The sequence below is a fragment of the Myotis myotis genome, unplaced genomic scaffold, assembly GCF_014108235.1.
Source record: "Myotis myotis isolate mMyoMyo1 unplaced genomic scaffold, mMyoMyo1.p scaffold_m19_p_3, whole genome shotgun sequence".
NCBI lineage: Eukaryota > Metazoa > Chordata > Mammalia > Chiroptera > Vespertilionidae > Myotis > Myotis myotis.
In genome coordinates, this window is record NW_023416335.1 from 136,291,313 (window position 1) to 136,297,312 (window position 6,000).

The 6,000-nt window shown below is 37.7% G+C and overlaps 1 long non-coding RNA gene across 1 annotated transcript in view; it reads left to right on the plus strand.

Annotated features, from left to right (window-relative positions):
- The window catches only part of LOC118651482, a 100,139-nt gene extending 94,359 nt beyond the window's left edge, over window positions 1–5,780 (plus strand). The window contains exon 3 of the long non-coding RNA XR_004966257.1: window positions 5,726–5,780. This is a non-coding gene — a long non-coding RNA (uncharacterized LOC118651482). The remainder of the gene's footprint in view (window positions 1–5,725) is intronic.
- The last annotated feature ends 220 nt before the right edge of the window (window positions 5,781–6,000 follow it).

Consider the following 6,000-nt stretch of genomic DNA (forward strand, 5'->3'; position numbering starts at 1 on the left):
ACTGCAGATGGATCTGGTTTGGAGAAAAGTGAGGTGGAAAGTACCATGCCTCATTGGTGCCAGGGAGGAGAATGATAGACAGCCACGTGGAGGTTCTTCATAAGACCATCTACCTTGTCATGTTCTTGGGTGGCTCACAGGGGGTTCCACCAGCCTATGGTATAGCCTTGCTTTGTGGATATATGCAAAGTCACCAGGATGCCAGGGTGAAGCTGTTCCTTTACAACTAGTGTTAAAAACACAGGTTGGGCATCATGCAAATAGCTGTGTGATACTAGTTGAATTATATAAACTCTTAACCTTTAAGTGAGAAAAGAAATAACTAACTTATCTATACTAATAAAAAGGTAATATGCTAATTAGACTGGACATCTTCTGGATGTCCTTCTGGACAAAGCCACAGTGGCAGAGGCCTAGGCAGAGGTGGTTAGGGGTGATCAGGCCATCAGGGGAGAGCAGTTAGGGGGCAATCAGGCCAGCAGGAGGGAGCAGTTAGGGGGCAATCAGACTGACAGGGAGGGCAATTAGGGGTGATCAGGCTGCAGGGGAGGGCAGTTAAGGGCGATCAGGCCAGCGGGGGAGCAGTTAAGGGGCGATCAGGCCAGCAGGGGAGCAGTTAAGGGGAGATCAGGCCAGCAGGGGAGCAGTTAGGGGGCAATCAAGCAGGCAGGCAGGTGAGCAGTTAGGAGCCATTGATCCCAGCTTGCGAGAGGGATGTCCGACTGCCGGTTTAGGCCTGATCCCACAGGAATCGGGCCTAAACCAGCAGTCGGACATCCCCTGAGGGGTCCTGGATTGAAGAGGGTGCAGGCCGGGCTGAATTTCATGCACCAGGCCTCTAGTGTTATCATAAGAAACATTTGAACCTTTGAAGAATTTGTGCGAGTTTATTTGAGCCAAACTGTTGACAGTTGCTGGGAAACAGAATCTCAAGGAATTGAGATAAGGCTCCTGAGAATGAAAGTTTTGCACCTTGTTTTATACCAGTGGTTCTCAACCTTCCTAATGCCGCGACTCTTTAATACAGTTCCTCATGTTGTGGTGACCCCCAACCATAAAATTATTTTCATTTGTACTTCATAACTGTATTTTTGCTACTGTTATGAATCGTAATGTAAATATCTGATATGCAGGATGTATTTTCATTGTTACAAATTGAACATAATTAAAGCATATTGATTAATCACAAAAACAATATGTAATTATATATGTGTTTTCCGATGGTCTTTGGCGACCCCTGTGAAAGGGTCGTTCGACCCCCAAAGGGGTCACGACCCACAGGTTGAGAACCACTGTTTTATACATTACAATCAATAGAAGAGATGTAAGCGGGTTACATGAAATCCATTGGTGATAAATTAGGGAGGTGGGGAAAAAGCAAAGGGGGTGGAAACCTCTGGGACGGAATAAAAAGTAAAATGATAGGCACATACTTCTTTTACATAGGTGGGTACAAGATAGTTAAGAGTCAACGCTTAACACAATAACAATAACAGATAACAATAACAATGAGGGAATTTATGGTTTCCACCCCCGTGCATTGGTTGTGCTTTGAAGGGTCCAGAAAAAGGGAAGTTACCTTGACACTCCAAAGGTATGTTATAGTAGATGCAAAAAGGACAATAGGCTCAGTTGAGGTCAAGGTTGATCTTTGTCAGGGAAGGTACCAGCCTAGAATATGACTACCTACCATAGACTGCATTTTAATTAAGAAAGTTTTAATTTCAGACCATCCTTTGTGGTTACTTTATATCTCTGAGTTTGCAAGGCCACTCCATAGGCCCCCCTGAGCTTGTCAAGTTAGTATGTGCGCCCTTTCATCCACACTTAGAAGGTTGCTATAACCACATTATAAAGTTGTTTATAATGTGTATAAAGCATTTAAAGAGAGTGCCTGGAATGTAAATGTTCAGTAAGGGGTAGCTAGTTTACTAGCTATTAAATCTAAAGCATGAAGTATAATAGAGTTAATAACTTCTGTAACAGTAAAAAATCAAAGTTTGTTTTAAATTTTTTTAATCAAATAAATATTACTATAGTAGTTAGTTTAAAAGTTTTCTAGGATATCAATGTATTTACTTTTGATGTCCCCTTTGGTTGCTATCTATATAAAAATAGATTTAAAAAACTTTTTTAAAAAATCTATCTAAACAAGATAGATACATTTGTCAAGGGTTTCGGTTATATTTTATAGGTAAAATATTTAATAACCATAAAAAAAATTTACTCACTTTTAATTATGTTCAGAGCATCTCAAAATAATTATTTATTTAACCTATTAATTTTACCACAAAAAAGCATTTATCCACACTTACGCTCATTCATACCTGAATTTTTTTTTTTCTTATTGAGAAATGAAACATGCTTAACAGGGTGTCTGTCCAAGTAGGACACTCTTTTTCAACTTATGCTCAAAGTAGAACACAAGCTCAAAAAAGTTTTTCAATTAAACAAGTGAATGGAATAAAAATGTACATCTATACTCTGTTTATAGCCATGAGTTCAGCGTTTGCTTTAATTCAACATGTTAAAAACCATAAATATCAATGCATTTCTATTTATTTTTTAAATTCTCATTTGCTTTATTTTTCTCAGGACCATGACTATCATGAAAAGCTTAAGATTTTAGAAACCTGAAAATTTTCCCAATTTATCTATGATAGCAAGAAATTCATGATGGAACTTTTAACACTATGACAAAATGCATCAAATTGCTAAAGTACTTTTTAAAACTGAATCAACTTCTCTATTATCTCTGATAATACCATCAGCAATTCTACTGTTAATTTAAGTTATATGCCTCTCTATGAAGAACAGAAGGTATTAACTCAAAATGCACTTAACATATAATTTTCTTTCATTTTAAATGTACTCAAAATAAACCTTTCATAGGAATAGAATTTGGAACTTGTTTTTGTCATGGTCATAACAGGAAAATGGGTTGTGTTTTTTCTGTTCATCTAATAGTTTAGCCATTTTACTACCAAATCTTCTCAGTTCATCCCTTAAAACTCTGAAACATTTAAAAAAATTATATTATCTTTGGATTTATAAGGAATATTAATTTTGTTGGGCAACTTATGTATATGTTTTATACTTTGCTTTTGAGGACATAATTTATAGATGACTTAATAGAAATGTTAAAGAACATGCAAGATCTAATAATGTAGGTGATTTGGTTGTTTATAGTGTGTATGGTATTGGAATAAAGAATTTTAACAGGATGGAGAGGGGGAACATTTTAACAATAGACAGAACAATGCAGGAGTATTAATTAGGACCTTTTCGTTTTTGAGAGCCAGAAATGATCTAAAGTTTGAAGGCAGGGAGAACATTTAGTATCAAACATTGTTCATACAATAAAATTACAGACTTTGACTATACCATTATACTTTCCAGAACCTAAAATTGCCTTAATTCTCTGGCAGGCTCTTACAACATTTGAAGCAATTTTTATAAGCCTTTTTATGGAGCTAGAGTCAGGGAGTAGTAGGGTTCCCCAAAGGAATGCTGGATAGGAAAACATATTATATACAATATATCCATTACAGAGAAGACAACTTAATTTTTTTGGCTAGCATCCCTTGTGATTTTCTTGTCATTTATGGCCCTAATAAAATATGCATGTCGAAATTCATCACCCACTGAGTTCCCATTTAGAATCAGCTTCTCCAAATGGAAACTTGCATTGCACCATCCCTTCCTTCTCCCCTGCCTTCAGTGTTTTCTTCACATGCTCATTCAAGCCCCATATTTGTTGTTAAGATTCCCTATTTTTTGAGATAATCAGGGAAATGGTGTGATTAAGTCCTAATGAACTAGTAACATAAATCTTCATGATGTCAAGGTATTGGCTATTTCTCTGATCATAGGTATTTATTTTCTTCTTTCTATCTTTATTCAATTATTTTTCATTTGATTTTTTTAATACAACAATATTTTCCAAGGTTCCTCAACCCTATATGTATGAGATGCAAACATATAAGAAGTGACCAGGATCACACGAAAGAAACTTTTTAGCAAATAGTGTAACTCTTCAAGGTAACCCCAAACTCCTAACTGACAGCCTTTGAGCAGACAGTTTCTTGCTTATTTGCTTTTTCATTTTGGAGGTGTGGGCCCATGGTTTTAAAATCAAAACACTTGCAAACGTTAACATCCTGAGAGATTTTACTTAAAACCGTGGACGGTTAGCTTCTTTTGGCAAAGTGGTCTGATTAGAAACCCTAGAACCGAAGCCCTGCAATGGCCAGGCTGAGCTCGACTTGTCCCTGCAATATGCATGCTCTCCACTGTGTCACAGCATCACTCATTTCTCCATTGGCAATACCTTTGGCAATCAATCTACTCAGGCATGATCCTCTGTGGTTAGTGACGCAAGATTAGAAATGACCCTTGTAAAAGAATAGCTAATCTATCCCTATCTGTTTATAGTTTCATCTATGTATGAAACCGGAGGTCAACCGAGTCCAGTGCTCGTGCTACTACCCGTCACTATCCAGCCAAAGTGCAGAGACAGGGGTTAGACCAGTGGTTCTCAACCTTGGCTGCACATTAGAATCACCTGGGAATCTTTTTAAAATCCTGATTTCTGGGCCTCATCCTCCGGAAATTCTGTTTCTTTGTTATGGGGTGGGGGCCCAACATTAGTAACAAAGAAACAGAATTTTCGGAGGATGAGGCCCAGAAATCAGGATTTTAGAAAGATTCCCAGGTGATTCTAACATGCAGACAAGGTTGAGAACCACTGGGTTAGATTAAAATGTGCTTAATATCAGATGCCGGAAATTTGGGAAGGTAACAGGTGAAAACCCTAACATCCGCCTTCCCTTTAAGCTTGTTAGGAATAAGCTTTTAAAGGGGAATCAGGGGAAGAGAGTCTGGGTAAGGGTACAGAGGGGGCTCTGAAATTTGAGTCCCTGTGGGGGTCCTGGGTCTTGATGAATGTCTTCATTACTGGTCCTCAGAACAGGATGGCCCAGTGTCCTGAAACCGGTCAAGTGGAGATTGGGTGTGCATCATCCCAGTGTTTCTGAGACCTAATCCATCAGCCTATGCATTCCTGGTGGTCAGGCATGTAAGTCCGGGGCTGGATTAAAAGTCTCTGTTCTTGTCTGGCCAACTGAGACTGCAACAAAATCTTAGCCAGAACATAAGGTTAAACACATACCATTGATGAATCAATTACTTACACATCCTGTTAGTAAAGGGGAGGGAAATGAAAGAGAAAGGAAGAGGAGGGGGAAAAAAAAAAGTAATCCTATTTTCTTCTACCCTTGTACCCCTATCATAGAACAGATGGATTATGGGTGATGGAATCATTTCTATAGGTTCAGCATTTTCCATGGGATTAGTATTCTTGCAAATGATATACTGTATTATATTGAAGTTTCATTAATTTTTTTCATTTCCTTTCTTCACTTACTTTAGCTCCTCAGAGAACAAAACATCTGCTCTCCCACCTACAGCCTTTTTTTGTATAGTCAGGAACACTTCGTCTATTTATACTTTTTGTTTTTATAGATAGTACAGAGTTGGAAACAAATCTAAACTTTTAGATACAGGCTATTTGTGTAGTATTTGTATAGCAAGATGGTCTAAAAACAGAACAAATGTAGCTTAGTTACCTAAGTTTGTAGCTTAAAGAAAATATTACACTGTGGGACTGGGAAGTTCTCCATGCTGTTGAGTAGCATTTTACAATCAACACCTCTCCCCTTTTCAGGATATCGAATCCCTAACAGGAGGTCTGACTGGTTCTAAGGGGGCTGATCCACCGGTAAGTTAGCTTCTTCATTAAATTTAACTATTAACGAATTGAATTATGTACACACTACATCATCAGATGGTTACTTGCATATAGTGGTTATAGAGGTAACTTTTTGAAATATATAGTTATTGCAGTAACTAATACAAAAGTGTGAACTTGCCTTGTGGTGTCATTTGGTGTTTAAAAAAGTTTTAATAACTCATAAAATTCTTCTCCATGTATTGACTCTA